Source organism: Ahaetulla prasina, chromosome 11 (genome assembly GCF_028640845.1).
Source record: "Ahaetulla prasina isolate Xishuangbanna chromosome 11, ASM2864084v1, whole genome shotgun sequence".
NCBI classification, from domain to species: domain Eukaryota; kingdom Metazoa; phylum Chordata; class Lepidosauria; order Squamata; family Colubridae; genus Ahaetulla; species Ahaetulla prasina.
Window position 1 is genome coordinate 23,354,473 of NC_080549.1, and position 18,535 is coordinate 23,373,007.

General features: G+C 42.4%; 1 protein-coding gene across 4 annotated transcripts in view; it reads right to left on the reverse strand.

Annotated features, from left to right (window-relative positions):
• C11H8orf48 (chromosome 11 C8orf48 homolog) overlaps positions 1-7,073 on the reverse strand; it is a 38,578-nt gene extending 31,505 nt beyond the window's left edge. For 2 of the 4 annotated variants that reach the window (XR_009156721.1, XM_058197038.1), the window contains exon 1: positions 6,798-7,072. The gene's annotated coding sequence lies outside the window, so the exon portion shown is untranslated. Of the gene's footprint in view, positions 1-6,797 lie in introns of all 4 variants that reach the window. The other 2 variants (XR_009156722.1, XM_058197039.1) reach the window with 2 other exon arrangements.
• Between the last annotated feature and the right edge of the window lie 11,462 nt (positions 7,074-18,535).

Below are 18,535 nucleotides of genomic sequence, written 5' to 3' on the forward strand. Positions count from 1 at the left end.
CCCCCACGGGAAGGAAGGGGACGGGCTGACTCACCGAGCATCTGGCTGAAGAGCAGCTGCTCCAGGTCGCCCAGCACGGTGAAGCACGGAGGGAGAAGAAAGAATGAAAGAAGGGGCGGCCCTCCTTTCTCTCTCTCTCTCTTCCAGCGCCGCCCGAACAGAAGGGGACTAGGGCGCACACACGCCCAGCTTCTGAAACGGAGGAGAAGAAAGAATGAAAGAAGGAGGAGGCTCCTTTCTCTCTCTCTCTCTCTCTTCCAGCGGAAAACGCTCTTTCGCTTGGGGAGAGGAGGAGGAGGAGGAGGTTGGCTTGCTTATTCAACCCTTCGGCTAGCCATCCAGCCCTTCCCAGGAGAAGGCGAGGAGTTTTGGGCGGCGACCTTTTTGCTAAGCGGAGCGCTGCCCCAACACCACCAGTTGGGGCGGAGCCGGGTGAGCTGCAGTAACTCCCGCCAGGCTATGCATTGGCGGGAAGCCCTGGCGGTGCAGTCCTTCTCGGCTGAGGGAGGAGGTTTCCCCGACCATGTGAACTTCGCCGCGAGCCACCCAAAGGCCAGAAGAAAGGTCATTCCATCGAGTAATGGGCGAAGGCTCCTTCCTCCCCTTACCCATGCTGTGCGAGCCCGGCTGGGCTGCAACCCTGCCGCCGCTCCTTCCTCAGCCTCCCGGGGCTCGCGCTCTAGCAGCCGCCAAGCTCAGGCGGACTCGGCAGCTCCCCATCAGCACTTTCGCGCAGCGCGATTCGGGCAGGAGGTCGGTCTCGCTCCGTGGCGTGGCGGCGGCGGCGGCGGCGGCGGAGGCGGCGGGCGCCACCGCCACAGGCGAGCCGACTCCTCCTGCCCGAATCGCGCGTGCGATGGGGAGCTGCGAGTCCGCCTGAGCTTGGCGGCTGCTAGCGCAAGCCCCGGGAGGCTGAGGAAGCGAGCGGCGGCGGGTTGCAGCCCAGCCGGGCGCAGCATGGGTAAGCGAGGAGAGAAGGAGCCTCCATTACTCCGATGGAATGACCTTTCTTCTGGCCTTTGGGTGGCTCTCGCGGTGGCGAGCTCGCGCGGTCGGGAAACCTCCTCCCTCAGCCGAGAAGGCGGCTCCCCTGCCCAGCCTCTCACTGCACCACCAGGGCTTCCCGCCGCCAATGCACAGTCCGCCAAGTTTGCGCCGTCCGCCCACCAGACACGGGAATGGGGCCGGCCTGGGGCGACAAATCCCGAGACCTCGGGCGGGCCTGCTCCCGTCCCTCCATGGAGTCCGTTCGGTACCCCTCCTGTGCGGGGTTCCCGAGGCGTGAACTCGGTATAAGCGAGACGTTTTCAGCACAAAAAACGTGCTGAAAAACTCGGCTTATACTCGAGTATATACGGTATTTTGTTCCAAAACCTCTGTTGGCGATGGATAAATTAACTTCTTTAAGTAACTTCTTTATTAGAGATAATAGATTTTACAGAATTTTGCATACAAAGGGGGAAAAAATCACTTATGATTTGTGGATTGATGATTAGAAAAAACTTTGGATAATAGAAAAGAGTGAACTTTCTTTTGTAATCATAGAACTTCTATGGTTGTTCTACTTTCCTGTCCAATCAGCTGCAGAAATTGAAAAGATAAATGCTTTGGATCGTGGATGGAATATCAAATGAAGAATAGTGGGATGAGGAACTTGCTTGCTTGCTAATGTAGCACAACCAATATGGGTTCCTTTTTTTCTTTTTGTGAATGAAGCCTCTTTGCTGGCACAAAAGTTCAAGATGGGGGGAGGGTCAAGAATCACTCTTTCAAGAAAAGTGCTTAGCAACTGGTTCATATTTGTGACAACTGCAGTATCCCAGGGTCATTGTGATTACTTTTTGTGACTTTCTGAAAAGCAAAGTCAATGGGGGAAGCCAGATTCCCTTAACAACCATATTACTAAATATGATAAAACGTGGCAAGAATTAATAGAGCTAGTTAAAACCATACGTTTATCATTTAATGTGGATAGAAAAAAAATCAAAAATTGCGCCGGAGCATATTCAACAGGATGAACAAATGACCAATGAGAAGCAAGAAAACGACATTGAAGATAAAGATAATAATAATAACAACAGAGTTGGAAGGGATCTTGGAGGCCTTCTAGTCCAACCCCCTGCCCAGGCAGGAGACCCTACACCATTTTAGACAAATGGTTATCCAACATTTTCTTAAAAACTTCCAGTGTTGGAGCATTTACAACTTCTGCAGGCAAGTTGTCCCACTTATTACGTAATTGTTCTAACTGTCAGGAAATTCCTCCTTAGTTCTAAGTTGCATCTCTCCTTGATTAGTTTCCACCCATTGCTTCTTGTTCTACCCTCAGGTGCTTTGGAGAATAGTTTGACTCCCTCTTCTTTGTGGCAACCCCTGAGATATTGGAACACTGCTATCAAGTCTCCCCTAGTCCTACTTTGGATTCAACTTCACATATCCAGCTCCCGCAACGGTTCTTCGTTTGTTAAAGGCTCCAGGCCCTAATTCATCTTTTTTGCTGTTTTCTGCACTCTTTCTAGACTCTTAACATCTTTTTACATTGTGGCGACCAAACTGAATGCAGTATTCCAAGTGTGGCCTTACCAGGGCATTATAAAGTGATATTAACACTTCACGTGATCTTGATTCTATCCCTCTGTTTATGCAGCCCAGAACTGAGTTGGCTTTTTGCTGCTGCACTGCTGCTGGCTCAGATACTGATGAAAACTAAAAGATTACATTGGGAATAGTAATAAAAATAAGTGAATAATACCCTTAAAGGATTAATAGTGTAAAAATAGAGTGGTTAGAAAGAAGCAAAGAAGCAAAAGAGACAGATTACTAATTGGAAAATGAGTAAGAGGAATGATCACATTGGGTTGATAATAGCCTTAAAGATTTCACTGGAGTTAACAGTGCAAAAAATAGAGTGGTTAGAAAGAAGGAAAAGAGACAGATTACTAATGGGAAAATGAGTAAGAGGAATGATTACATTGGGGTTAAAAACGGTAAAAACAGAAAACTTAGAGGAAAAAAGATGAATGATTACATTGGGATTAACAATGGAGAAATAAGGAAGGTAAGAGGAGAAAAGGGGAATAGATTAAAACAGAATAACAGAGAGAACTATAAAAAGAAGAAAAAGAAAAGAAAGGGGGTGAAATGTTAGTTGGAACAGGAGAAAGTGGTTAAAAGGGGTAATTAATGGATAGGAGGAAGGGTAATATGATATAAAGGCAAAGTTATAACTGTATTAACAATAATATTAGGATTAACATTGGTGATTATATTAATTGACTTAATAAATGATTTATTTAGACATGGGAGTCCGTTCGGTACCCCTCCTGTGCGGGGTTCCCGAGGCGTGGGCTCAGTATAAGCCGACGTTTTCAGCACAAAAAGCGTGCTGAAAACTCGCTTATCTCAGTATATCTGTATTTTGTTCCAAAACCTCTGTTGGCGATGGATAAATTAACTTCTTTAAGTAACTTCTTTATTAGAGATAATAGATTTTACAGAATTTTGCATACAAAGGGGGAAAAAATCACTTATGATTTGTGGATTGATGATTAGAAAAAACTTTGGATAATAGAAAAGAGTGAACTTTCTTTTGTAATCATAGAACTTCTATGGTTGTTCTACTTTCCTGTCCAATCAGCTGCAGAAATTGAAAAGATAAATGCTTTGGATCGTGGATGGAATATCAAATGAAGAATAGTGGGATGAGGAACTTGCTTGCTTGCTAATGTAGCACAACCAATATGGGTTCCTTTTTTTCTTTTTGTGAATGAAGCCTCTTTGCTGGCACAAAAGTTCAAGATGGGGGGAGGGTCAAGAATCACTCTTTCAAGAAAAGTGCTTAGCAACTGGTTCATATTTGTGACAACTGCAGTATCCCAGGGTCATTGTGATTACTTTTTGTGACTTTCTGAAAAGCAAAGTCAATGGGGGAAGCCAGATTCCCTTAACAACCATATTACTAAATATGATAAAACGTGGCAAGAATTAATAGAGCTAGTTAAAACCATACGTTTATCATTTAATGTGGATAGAAAAAAAATCAAAAATTGCGCCGGAGCATATTCAACAGGATGAACAAATGACCAATGAGAAGCAAGAAAACGACATTGAAGATAAAGATAATAATAATAACAACAGAGTTGGAAGGGACCTTGGAGGCCTTCTAGTCCAACCCCTGCCCAGGCAGGAGACCCTACACCATTTTAGACAAATGGTTATCCAACATTTTCTTAAAAACTTCCAGTGTTGGAGCATTTACAACTTCTGCAGGCAAGTTGTCCCACTTATTAATTGTTCTAACTGTCAGGAAATTCCTCCTTAGTTCTAAGTTGCATCTCTCCTTGATTAGTTTCCACCCATTGCTTCTTGTTCTACCCTCAGGTGCTTTGGAGAATAGTTTGACTCCCTCTTCTTTGTGGCAACCCCTGAGATATTGGAACACTGCTATCATGTCTCCCCTAGTCCTTCTTTTTATTAAACTAGACATACCCAGTTCCTGCAACCGTTCTTCATATGTTTTAGCCTCCAGGCCCTTAATCATCTTTGTTGCTCTTCTCTGCACTCTTTCTAGACTCTTAACATCTTTTTTACATTGTGGCGACCAAAACTGAATGCAGTATTCCAAGTGTGGCCTTACCAAGGCATTATAAAGTGATATTAACACTTCACGTGATCTTGATTCTATCCCTCTGTTTATGCAGCCCAGAACTGAGTTGGCTTTTTTAGCAGCTGCTGCACACTGCTGGCTCAGATACTGATGAAAAACTAAAAGATTACATTGGGAATAGTAATAAAAATAAGAGAGTGAATAATACCCTTAAAGGATTAATAGTGTAAAAAATAGAGTGGTTAGAAAGAAGCAAAAGAAGCAAAAGAGACAGATTACTAATTGGAAAATGAGTAAGAGGAATGATCACATTGGGTTGATAATAGCCTTAAAGATTTCACTGGAGTTAACAGTGCAAAAAATAGAGTGGTTAGAAAGAAGGAAAAGAGACAGATTACTAATGGGAAAATGAGTAAGAGGAATGATTACATTGGGGTTAAAAACGGTAAAAACAGAAAACTTAGAGGAAAAAAGATGAATGATTACATTGGGATTAACAATGGAGAAATAAGGAAGGTAAGAGGAGAAAAGGGGAATAGATTAAAACAGAATAAAAGAGAGAACTATAAAAAGAAGAAAAAGAAAAGAAAAGGGGTGAAATATTAGTTGGAACAGGAGAAAATGGTTAAAAGGAGTAATTAATGGATAGGAGGAAGGGTAATATGATATAAAGGCAAAGTTATAACTGTATTAACAATAATATTAGGATTAACATTGGTGATTATATTAATTGACTTAATAAATGATTTACTTAGAAGATGTAATAATGATAATATAATAGTGGGTTTTTTAGAATTGAAGTTAAATGATAATATAATTGTATTGATCAAAACTGAATTTTAATTTTAGCAAGTTTAATATATGAGATTGTAGTATTTTGAATGTTTTTAAGGTAATAACTGAATTTAACTAAAACATCTGAAATCATAGAATATTTTTAATGGTAATTATGGAATTCATCTAAAGCGTTTGAAATTATATTACACTATGAAAATTAAATTAGTTCTTGACTATGGCTTATTACAAAGAAATATAGACAAATATATGCATATTTGAAAAGCAACCGAAAATCGGGTTTATTTAAATAATAATAATAATGGGAAATGAGAAATGGAAGTAAATGACTTTAATCTTATATGTTAAATTGTATAGAATAGTAGTAAATAAATAATAAGAGATTGTAATATTTGAAATGTTTCTAATTGTTGGAATTTATTTAAAGCATTTGAATTTTTTTTTACTTAAAAAAATGAATATAATTGTTTGTGATTGGAATAAAACTATATGATGTTTAAAAGGAAGTAATGGGAAAATATTTGAAGAGGATGATTTAGAGTTAGGATTAAATATTAGAAAATGACTGATTTGAAATTAAAGGGTTTTAACTTGGAGGAAACAATGGGGGGGGGAGAGACAAAAACTGATTAATGATTAGAGATTAGGGCGAATGGTAAGATTAGTTATATAATAGAAATAAGGAAAAGAAAAGAAAAAGTAGAGAGAAAGAATATTATGGCAAAAAGTGAAATATAAAAATTGTGATGGGCGATAAGTGACAGTTGTACAAATTTGTGACTCGGCCAATACTCTGTTCAAAAAAAATTCATTTTTTGTTTATTTGTGTGTGTTTGTTAAAAAATAAAACACTTTTTTTTAAAAAAACAAATCCACTTTCAGCCATGGAACCTCATAGGGAGATAATTCTCCATAATTTTGGAGAATTATCACTTACCCTGGCCTACCTTGCAGGGCTATTGTGTAGAGAAAAACCCACTCGGGTCCCTGGGGAAATGGTGACCTGCAAATGCAGAGCAAATAATTTTCCAGAGACATTCTACTGCTGACCTCTCTTACAATGGCAGAAAGCAAGCCCAGCAGCCTACCTTGCAGGGCTGTTGTGTTGTTAAGCAACAGGGGAACCTGTGGGCACCTCCCTTGTTCAAACTCTAACGAGTTTTACTGCCAGCTATTCTGCGCAAGCTCGCAGAGCAGCAATGGTTCCTATTTCTATAACAACTCGGCCAGGTGAGTCAAGAAGACCGAAAGGAACCGGCGTGCATAAGCGCACCAACGTCCCCTTTTATTCGTATCCATTTCATGTATTCATAATCATGTTTTTACTTATATCTGTTATCTTAATACTTGCTTGACGAAATAAATAAAATAAAAAATAAAACGAGATCCCACCAACCTTCAACTGGGTCCAAACTAATATTTTTTCCAAAGTGAGGAAAATGAAGAGGTCGTGCGTCGTCCATTCACAGAGACCGCCTATGTCAATTTTTCCCCCTCCAGGAGCATTTCACTCTTTTTAAAAAAAACCGTTTCGATTCAATCCCAACTCGAGCGCGGGTTTACCAGCGCCGCGCAGGCCATTCGCGTTGCCGTAGCTACCGCCAAACGCTGACCCGGGTGTGTGTGTGTGTGTGTCAGCTTTTCCGTCCCTCCCGCTCTCGTTCCTGACGCATTTGAGTTCCGCTGAAATCCCAATCGGGCCCGTCCAAAGCAGGGCTCTCCAACCTTGGTCCCTTTGAAGACTTGTGGACTTCAACTCCCAGAGTCCTGTGCTGGCTGAGGGACTCTGGGAGTTGAAGTCCACAAGTCTTAAAGGGACACCAAAGTTGGAGAGCCCTGGTTCAAAGAACGTTATAGCATTTCAATTCCCACAATTCCCTCGGCTAACCATTACGGGACTGGAAGCTATCACATCTGGTTTGCGGGGAGGGGGAGTGGTGGAGACACTGAATTACATTCCTTACAAAAAAGTAGTGAGTGAGGAGATGGAAGTTTTGGGGTGGGGGGGTGGGGGGTCAGAAGGGAAATGTATAGCTTGTGCTCCTGAAAGGACTTCTGCGAATTCCAAGAAGCACTTTTATCCACCTTTGAGAGTTTTCTCCTGCATTCCTGCTGAGCTAAGAACGCAGCCCTTCATTTTCCTGCAGCTGAGAAAGGAATCAGCACATGCTGGTTTTGGTTTAGTTTTTTCTTTTCTTTTGTAAGATTTATTGCATTGTCTTGTAGGCAGCACTTTAGAGATAGGCAGTAGGTAGCCAAAGTTGTACAGTTGCTCACAGGATGAAGGTTCAAATCTGTCCTCGGCTATGAAAATTCACTAGGCGACTTTGAGCGAGTCAGCCCAGTCTACTTCACACGACTGTTGTGAGAATATTTTTTTGTTTGTTTTTTTTTGTTTTTACATTTATATCCCACCCTTCTCCGAAGACTCAGGGCGGCTTACAGTGTATAAGGCAATAGTCTCATTCTATTTGTATATTTTTACAAAGTCAACTTATTGCCCCCCCAACAATCTGGGTCCTCATTTTACCTACCTTATTGCTTCATTCAAAGAATGAAGAAGGAATGGAGGCTTGACGGTTAGCAAAATCCTTTATTAACAACAAACAGCGAGTAAAAATAGGGCAATATTCCCGAACAAACCAACTTCACACACAGCTGCTACTTATATAGCAGCTATCACCTGTTGGCCAATGATGGCCACTCATTTATAAGCCAATAGGCAACGATTCTCTAGCCTCATACGCTGCACTTATAAAGGATGGAAGGCTGAGTCAACCTTGGGCCGGGCTTGAACCTGCTGTAATTGCAGGCTTTGTGTTCTTAATAACAGGCTTTTACCAGCCTGCGCTATTCACCGGCCCTATATAACAGAGATGCAAGCTATTTTGGACTCCTAAAGTGCAAATCTGACAAATACTTCCCTAAAACTCATTTATTTATATGCCACCCACCTTCCTGCTAAGGCGACTTGCTAGTTTTTTAAATGTATTGCTGCCTATCTAGCTGTGGAACTACTCTTGGTAGCTTATAATAAAAAGGAAGAAAATGAAAGGAATGTAACCAGAAGCAATAGAATAAAATAACCCAATGAGAATACATCAATATAACCAAAAAAGATAGAATATATAAACATTATACAAATAAAAAAACATATTATAGGACTTTGAAGGGCAAAGATTTTGTTTTAAGTGACTTGGTTCATGTCATAAGTACTTTTTGGAGGATCTGTTATAACTTCAAACAGTCATTAAGCAACCATTGTCAGTTGAGTACCTAGACTTACAAACTAGCAGGAACTATTTCCAACACAGAAGTTTGAATTCCTGAATGTGACTGTGGCAAGGAGTGCCACAGGAACAACGAAGTCCACATCCTGAAAGGGCAACATTTAGGAAAAAAAGCACACCTGGCCAGCCACATTATGAACTAGAAACTTTTATCTGTTGTTGCTTACTTCATCCTGAATCCTTTGATGCTTTTAGAAGAATTCACGGCAGGACCTAAAAACACCAACTAATGCGTGGAGGAGCCTTTTCAGCTATTCAAGAATGCATCAGAAAGCAGGATTAAAACATCACACAACCACAGATTCTTTATTGATGATTGTTACATTCAGAGAGACGGTACAATTGTACAATAATTATTGAACAATTTTTTACAGTACAATAAGTTTGCAGTTGACAGTTGCATTATAAAAGCATTTCATATCCCTTCGTCTATTCCTCTTTTGCTAAAACAGCAAAAGTCACACCACCTTTCCTGTTTAAAAAGGTACGCTCTTTGTCTTATCAATAGTGGCTAAATCAAATGAGAAAAGTGAAACAAAAGACATTTGTGTTTTCTAAAATGCATACCCCTCACCAAATGTAAAAATAAAGCAAAATCACCCACCTAGTGTTTTAAATGGCCACTTACTCTGGCTTTGTTGTGTCTCCACTTGCATTTGAACTCTCTCAAGCCATCAAAATGTATGTTTGTGGTGGGTAGAAGAGAGATTGGGAGTTTCTCTACCTGATCCCTAAGCTAGAAGTATCTCATCCAACCTGCTGCTCTGAGTATGCATGGGGACTGCAGTTTCCAATAGTCTAAGCCAACAAAACTTGGAATTCTGGGACTAAGGGTTTCAATATACGTTGGATATAGTTTCTGCAAAGATATTTTTTCCTCTCCTCCACTTGCATGCAAACCACTGTTTAAGAAAGAAATTCCCTGCCAAGTGGAAAAGTACCCTTACCTATCAGCCGTTCTTTTTACAGAGCATTTAAAATAATGTTGGGTAAAACAAGGTCTCAGGACCCCTTTGAAGAATCATGACTAGGAGAACTCCATAACTTCTAACCCCAATCTCCAATGGAAAGACTGAAGAGAGCAAATCAAATATCTCAATTAAGGGTTCAGTGGTGTGAAGGGAGAGGAAAAAGCAAGATACTCCGTGTAAACCAAAGGCTATGTGGGGCAGGGAATGGGTAGCACACAAGTGAAAGACATTTCTAGGCTACAGAGCAGCACCTGCTAAAAAGGAGATATTAAAAAAGAATAGAATAGTTCAGTTCCTAATGCTAAAAGAGCTAATGATGCCAATGCTCAGGGCTGAGCTTGGGGCTTGCTTAATTTCTCCTCCCTCTGATTAAAAAACTGTCTCCTTCTCCTCCTCCTCCCTTTTTTCTTCTTCAGGTACAACCCCCAGTGGCCCTCCTAGGATAAATACTGGTAGTTTCATCACTTCACGTATGGGATTTCCAGAGCCCCAAAGCGCATTGGCCACAGCTGTGGGCAGCTCAGAGGAACTCTGGGATTCTTCAGGCACAGAGGATGGAGGATCAGGAACTGCGGAGGAAGCCCGTTCAGGCTGAGGGCTGTCAACAACAGATGTGGCAGGAACGTCACGGACCAAGTCCAGCTGGGCATTGGCCACTCTTTGCGCCACCCGGTCCTCCATGCATTCTATCCAATAGTGCAGTGCGCAGAAGAACACAATGAAAGTCGTGCTGAGTGCAGATGCTAGAAAGATGAACTCAAGACTGTTGATGACATCTGAAAAATAAGGGGCCGGTTGTTACAAGTAATCCTTGACTTACAACAGTTCATTTAGTGACCATTCAAAGTTACAATGGCATTGGAAAAAGTGTGTTTCAAGCTACCACCATGCTGCAGCATCCCCATTGCCACGTGATCAAAATTCATATTTGTGATGGTTACAGTGTCCTGAGGTTATGTGATCCCCATTTGTGACCTTCTGATAAGCAAAGTCAATGGGGAAGCCAGATTCACTTAACCGTTACTAGTTTAACTGCAGTGATTCGCTTAACGACTGTGTCAAGAAAGGTTGTCAAATGGAGCAAAATCACTTAACAAAGGTCTCACTTAACAAAAAGTTTGGGCTCAATTGTGGTTGTCAGTTGAATACTACCTGTACTTGTTCTCCTAAAGATTTGGGTGCTATGCTCTCTCGCGAGTCCCTTTCCTCTTTGATTCTTCCAGCAGACCCCCAAATGCCTCCCCTTTCTAGAGAATTGTTCTGCATTAGTAACAGACTTTGGCCTCTTTGTCTCCCCAGTAACCTGCACCACTGTGAATGAATTTGCCTGTTAGGTTTGCAGAGTTTTGCACCTAGTCATTGTGGCTTGCTGAATTCACAACAGGATAACATGCTAAGCCATGATTTACAGGCTGCAGAAAGCTGGGTTCCTGGATTGCCAACCATGATCATTTAATATGATACTGTATATGATCCTGGGCACTAAAAGTTATTTACCAGCCAAAATCAACATCTGCAGAACAGAGTCTTAGCAGTCATGGATTTAGTTACAACAAAAAAGGTCTGGCTGGATTTGGAATGGTACTAAGCAATAAAAGTGTTAAGTTTTAAAACAACTCCTATTCAACTTGTCTGTGTTTGCCACAGTCATGCTTTGTTGATTAGAAGTTTAAGCACCCACCCCCTTATTTTGTTGAATTTGTTGTTTACCAAATTATTTCAGCCTTGGCTGCCTGCTTTATATTTTTAACTGTTTGCATGCTTTTTTTTCTAGTTTTATATGCCATCCAAAGTTGGGCAGCCAATAAATGTAAAATTAATAAAATAATTTCCTGGGTCTGCAATAACAAGAGCCTAAACTATGCAGGTTGGGTGTATACCAAAGACTCCAATGTTGGCTTGAGAGTCAGCAGCTACACTTCTACAACGTACTTAATTTGGTTAATCCATATTGTGACTAAAGATAAAAATCAACCATCATCTCTGGACTTGGACAGCAGAATTAGCTACCAAAATACCTAATTAAGCTGCTCACCGCTGCACAAATGAGACTTAGTATTTAACTACAGTAAGGTGAGCACAACCATGATGTGCTTTGCAAACAGGACTGATATTCAGTAAAGATGGCTTTGCCAGCCAACTGCTAGAGGTACAGGTAGTCCTCAACTTACAACATTCAAAGTTACAATGGCACTGAAAAAAGTGACTTATGACCATTTTTCAGATTTATGACTATTGTTGCATCCCCATGATCAACATTCGGATGCTTGACAATCATTGCAGTGTCCCGGAGTCATGTGGTCCCCTTTTGTGAACTTCTGACAAGCAAAGTCAATGAAGAAGCCAGATTCACTTAACCGTGTTACTAATTTGAAGAACCGCAATGATTCACTTAACAAATGTGGTGAGAAAAGTCATAAAATGGGGCAAAATTCACTTAAATTTTTTACTTAACAAGTTTTTAACTCAATTGTGATTGTAACTTGAGGACTAACTATATTTTGCATATTAAAATATTAGGCAGAGTTAATGTTTGATTGATTCATGTACCTGTGTACCTATGAACACAACTTTATGGTTTTTCTTGGGAATGGTATGGAAGTTGAGTTTCACTGCTTTCATTTTTCTTCACAATTTGTTATTCTCACAATTCCTAGCCATCTCTCATCCAAGTATTAACCTGGTCCAGCGCTGCTTAGCTTTAGGCAATTATATCTAGGTAGACTCTTGCTATGCATTTTTTATTTAATCCAATATCTCTCAAAACCTTGCAATTTTGGGATATGTTGACTCCAAGAACTCTCCAACTAGCATGGCAGACTGAGGAATTTTAGGAGCCGAAGTCAAAGGTGCCAAGTTCGAGAATATTAAATTACACCACTCAATGACCACCATTGAGGCTGGACCACAAACATTCTTCACCCAAATCTAGCATATTGTGTGAACCTAAAAGTGTCCTAGTATAGTCTAGGCCTCTTATGAAGAATTGAGAACTATTCCACTTTTAGCCAGGCTAAAACTGTGCCCAACTCAAAACTCCAAATGTTGACATTTTAGCCAAAGGTATCACCAAAAACATTATTGACTTTAGTCTTCAAAACCAACAGGAATCAAGAATGCTAACTGAGCCAATTTTCTAGCTCCAAGTACCAGGCTCATTTTGGAGTAAGCCAAAACCCACATTCATGCCTGGGATAAACTCTCTATGTTGAAGACACCCCCTTTTACAGTTAATATACAAATCCCCTCCAAAAAATGAGAGATGGATGTCATCTTACTGAGCTTACCTGTGGATCCAGCAGGTTCTTCAGGCTCTTGGTCCTCTGTCCTAACAACCTTGGGACAGCTTGTCTGGTCCAGGCGCTCCTTTGTGGAGGAACAGCAGTAGGAGGCCATGCAGGTGCCACAGCAAAACATCTCCCATTGATTATCTTGGGTGGGGCAGTGGAAGGTCTCAACAGGACTTGCCTTTCCATGTACCCATTTGTTGCATTGTTCACCTTCCATAAGAAGAATCCCAGCTTCTAATTTAGAAAAAAAAGAACATGGGAATAAGTCCTGCTGCACTCATATATTTGCAGAGCCAATTCCTGTTAGGAATAATGGCCCAGTTGCAGGGACAAGGAAAACATTAGCTACCTTACAACTTGTATTTAAGTACTTAAGTTTTTAGTTTGTAATGCCATCTAACGAATTTTTTTAAATGAGGGGTTTTATAAACGGTGTAGCTGATGGTATACAGAGGATCATCCACCACTATTCTTAGCTCAGCGGAGCAATGGAAGAGAGAGACGATTGACTGGGAAGGCCGCCCTTAAGAGAATAGTTATTTGTGCCAGGCCAGTTCCGAAAACTTTCTTCCTCGAGGTTTATCCCCAAATTTCCATTCTCTTCTCCCCTCACCTAGCAATGGAGAATGCGGACCCCCGCGACCCCCAGCAGCGGCAAACACTTCAAACAGCTTTGCACAATATTGCTCTTTTAACTTTGCGCAGCCGAAAGACGGCGCAGCGAATGGAAGCAAGGAGGCCGGTTGTAGCTACCCCGTTACTCGCTGCCCCTTCCCCAACCGTCTTTGATCACACTCCTCCTTACCTGGTAGGTCGGTGGGAGAACGACTAACCTCTTGCGCCGAGGCGCCGAGGCGAATCCAGGGCCGGCTGCTCTCTTTCGCCGGCGGATCTGCAGCGCGTGTCTTTCCTGGGCACGTGGGGGACCTTGGGGCTCGGCGTAAGGAAGACTTATCCGAGGCGTCCAGCTGCGGCACCCCGTAGAGCCCAAGGCGGCACGTGTCGCTCCGGCCCGCCCCAGCGGTGCATCCTAGGAAGAAGAGCAAGAGAGCGCTGGGCAGAAGCTTCTCCATGGTGCAGATGCTCCCTCAACTGTGACCTACGCCGCCTTTCCAACCCTCCCGGTCTGAAATACCGCTTTATTAAGGCTAGGGAAAGCAATTGACTTCAGCTGTCAGGGTGAATAGGAACCTACTCCACCCATTCACACCTGACCTGGTGCAGGAGCCTGCAATATAGACACTAATCCTTTGGGTGGGTGTGGGCTTTGGCTTACTTCAAAGTAGGACTGGTGTTTGGAGCTAGAAAACTGGCTTAAAATTCCTAATTCCTGATGGTTTTGAAGATTAATCAAAGTCAAGACTGCTTTTGGGCATATCTTTGGCTAAAATGTCAACATTTGGGGTTTGTTGTTGGACAAAGTTTTAGCCTGGCTAAAAGTAACATGGTTCTCTATTCTTCATAAGAGTCCTAGACTATACTAACTGTTAGGTTCACACAACATACTAGATTTGGGTGAAGAATGTTATTGTGGTCCAGCCTTAATGGTTGTTGTAGCAGGTTTTGTGAATCAGACTTCCACATTAAGCCATAATATGAGAGGTCCTTGGTGCTCTCTGAGTTTGGTTGTCTTGCCGATGTTTCATTACCCAGACTAGGTAACATCATCAGGGTCAGCCCTGATAATGATTAACACTGATGTTGGGTAATGAAACATGTGCAAAAAAACCACCAAGCTGAGAGATCACCAAAAAACCCTCATTTCAACCCTGAATTACAAATATTCTCCTTTAATGGTAAACCTTAATACTGTAGTTTGTTTGTGCTGGGTGTGTTGTAGAAAGCTGCAGCTGAGCTTTGTTAGCTCAAGTTGAAGATATTGTGGGAATATGACTTATATTTCATGGCATTGACAAATGCGCTTAATGGATTTTAATCTTTTAACATTTTTTAGAAAAGTGTCAGTTCAGCCAGTGGAACCTAATTTATTTATTATTTATTTATTTTATTATTCAAATTTTTATACCGCTCTATCTCCCGAAGGACTCAGGGCGGTTCACAGCCTTGTAAAAACATAAGAATAAATACAAGTTAAAACAACATTTAAAAAACTTATTACATTAGGCCGAATTTAAAACTATTGTTAATATAATACAAAAACCCCATTTAAAACTAACTTTAAAACTAAACTCTAGGCCAGCCCCACACAAATAAATAGATGTGTCTTAAGCTCGTGGCGGAAGGTTTGAAGGTCAGAAAGTTGGCGAAGTCCTGGGGGAAGCTCTTTCCAGAGGGTGGGAGCCCCCACAGAGAAAGCCCTTCCTCTGGGTGCCGCCAGTCGGCACTGCCTGGCGGACAGCACCCTAAGGAGTCCCCCTCTGTGAGAGCGTACGGGTTGGTGGGAGGCAGTCGGTGGCAGTAGGCGGTCCCGTAAATAACCCGGCCCTATGCCATGGAGCGCTTTAAAGATGGTAACCAAAACCTTGAAGCGCACCCGGAAGACCACAGGTAGCCAGTGCAGTCTGCGCAGAAGTGGTGTTACATGGGAGCCACAAGGGGCTTCCTCTATCACCCGCACAGCTGCATTCTGAACCAACTGAAGCCTCCGGATGCTCTTCAAGGGGAGCCCCATGTAGAGAGCATTGCAGTAATCCAAGCGAGATGTGACGAGCGCATGAGTGACCGTGCATAGGGCACTCCGGTCTAGGAAGGGGCGCAACTGGCGAACCAGGCGGACCTGGTAAAAAGCCCTCCTGGAGACAGCCGTCAAATGATCTTCAAAGGACAGCCGTCCATCCAGGAGAACACCCAAGTTGCGCACCCTTTCCATCGGGGCCAGTAACTCGCCCCCAACAGTCAGCCGCAGCTTAACTGACTATATCGGGGTGCCGGCATCCACAGCCACTCCGTCTTGGAGGGATTGAGTTTGAGCCTGTTTCTCCCCATCCAGACCCGTACAGCTTCCAGACACCCGGACAGCATTTTGATAGCTTCGTTGGGGTGGCCCGGGGTGGAAAAGTACAGCTGAGTATCATCAGCGTACAGATGGTACCTCACCCCAAAGCCACTGATGATCTCACCCAGCAGCTTCATATAGATGTTGAACAGGAGGGGCAAGAGAATCGACCCCTGTGGCACCCCACAAGTGAGGTGCCTCGGGGATGACCTCTGCCCCCCCCCCCAACACCGTCTGCGACCGATCAGAGAGATAGGAGGAGAACCACCGATAAACGGTGCCTCCCACTCCCAATCCCTCCAATCGGTGCAGCAGGATACCATGGTCGATGGTATCAAAAGCCGCTGAGAGGTCTAATAGGACCAGGGCAGAGGAATAACCCCTATCCCTGGCCCTCCAGAGATCATCAACCAACGTGACCAAAGCCGTCTCCGTGCTATAACCGGGTCGAAAGCCAGACTGGAACGGGTCTAGATAGACAGTTTCATCCAGGTACCGGGGTAATTGACATGCCACCACACTCTCCTGGTCAATCGGTTTTGTACCATGAATGTGAGCCAAAATAACATGGGGATTAGTTTGGAATGGAAATGGAAATGGAATGGAATTTTTTTATTGGCCAAGTGTGATTGGACACACAAAGAATTTGTCATGGTGCATATGCTCTCAGTATACATAAAAGAAAAGATCATCAAGAATTCTAAGGTACAACACTTAATGATTGGGTACAAATCAGGAAACAATATCAATATAAATCATAAGGATACAAGCAACAAAGTTAGTCATACAGTCATAAGTGGAAGGAGAAGGGTGATGAGAAGATTAATAGCGGTGGAGATTTAGTAAATAGTTTGACAGTGTTGAGGGAATATTTGCGTAGCAGAGTGATGGTGTTCAGGAAAAAACTGTTCCTGTGTCTAGTTGTTCTGGTGTGCAGAGCTCTATAGCAGGGGTCTCCAACCTTGGCAACTTCAAGCCTGGTGGACTTCAACTCCCAGAATTCCCTAGCCAGCAAAGCTGGCTGGGGAATTCTGGGAGTTGAAGTCCATCAGGCTTGAAGTTGCCAAGGTTGGAGACCCCTGTTCTGTAGCATCATTTTGAGGGTAGGAGTTGAAACAGAGTATCTCCATGATGCGAGGGGTCTATAAATATTTTCACAGCCCTCTTTTTGACTCATGCAGTATACAGGTCCTCAATGGAAGGCAGGTTGGTAGCAACTGTTTTTTTCTGCAGTTCTAATTATCCTCTGAAGTCTGTGTCTTTCTTGTTAGGTTGCAGAACCAAACCAGACTGTTATAGAGGTGCATATGACAGACTCAATAATTCCTCTGTAGAACTGGATCAGCAGCTCCTTGGGCAGTTTGAGCTTACTGAGTTGGCACAGAAAGAACATTCTTTGTTGTGCTTTTATGGTGATATTTTTGATGTTAGTTGTCCATTTTAGATCTTCGATATGGTAGAACCTAGAAATTTGAAGGTTTCTACTGTTGATACTGTGTTGTCTAGTATTGTGAGAGGTGGAAGTATGGAAGGGTTTCTCCTAAAGTCTACCACCATTTCTATGGTTTTGAATGTGTTCAGTTCCAGATTGTTCCGGTCACACCACGAGGCTAATTGTTCAACCTCCCATCTGTATGCAGATTCATCATTGTCTTGAATGAGACCAATCACTGTTGTGTCATCTGTGAACTTCAGTAGTTTAACAGATGGATCATTAGAGATGCAGACATTGGTATACAGAGAGAAGTGGGGAGAGCACAAAGCAGGGGGGGGCATGCTGTATTAATTGTACAAGTATCTGATGTGATTCTGCTTAGCTTCACTTGCTGCTTCCTGTTTGTTAGGAATCCAGCCACTGTGGTTTATTCAATGACCTATGGTTAAATCAAATCATGCCCTGCCTAAGCTACGTATTTGAATCCAGCCACAGACTAAATTTATGAGATTGGCTTAAATGTTACATTTGTGGCACCAAAAGACAGCATTCATAATAATCCACACCAGACCAGCTGAAGGGTGAGCAGCTGCACTGGCACAACAGGTTAAACTTGGTTTGTTTTACATACCTACAATAAACCAGTTTCGGTTGAGTTGGAGAAGCTGCCATGAATACGATGGCTAAGGTTGCATATTGCTAAAAACCAGATAGATCATATGGTGACCATCCTCTCTGAAAGAGCACATCTGCCTGCCATGGAATGAACCAGAAACTTACATTTGTTGCTTACTGCACCCTGCATCCTTTGATACTCTCAGAATTCATGACAGGATCCCAAAACCCCATGAAGAGCCTTCTTCAGAAAGGCAAGAATCCAGCAGAAACCAGGATTAAAACATCACACAAACACATTCTTTATTTATGATTGTTACATTCAGAAAGATACAATAAAAACAGTGTGGACAGTTGCATTTTAAACCCCTTGCCTGCCTATTCCTCTTTAGGGCTACCAGAGCAGCAATCATACAACCGTCCTCTTTGGTTTGGTTTGAGGTTTGGTTTTAAAGTATGGTTCTTGCCTTGTGAAATTGTGAAAGCAATTTGTGAAAGCAAACATGAGGAGTTTTTTTAAAGGTATATTTTTAAACAGCACATCCATATATTAAATATGAAAATGAAGACCAAATCA